Genomic DNA, 292 nt, shown 5'->3' on the forward strand with positions numbered 1-292 from the left:
AATTGTAAATGAAATCGGGATTTCATTACCGTAGAGTTTTAGAACTTGACGTTATAAATTAATCAACAATTACATCTCACATTTCATGGCTCTATTTCCTTCTCCGTGTTCTGGTAAGGGAAGGACAATGTACCACAGAAGTTACATTATGCTGCACTATAATAGAATGCAATGCTTATCTAACTTAGAATTTATTTCTAGTGTTCATGTATATAATCTTTTTAAAGGATTATAAACGATTCTAAGTAAGTTGATGAATTATACAAGCTATTGACATCTGCTTAGTCAAATT

This window comes from Penaeus monodon, chromosome 31 (genome assembly GCF_015228065.2).
Source record: "Penaeus monodon isolate SGIC_2016 chromosome 31, NSTDA_Pmon_1, whole genome shotgun sequence".
NCBI classification, from domain to species: domain Eukaryota; kingdom Metazoa; phylum Arthropoda; class Malacostraca; order Decapoda; family Penaeidae; genus Penaeus; species Penaeus monodon.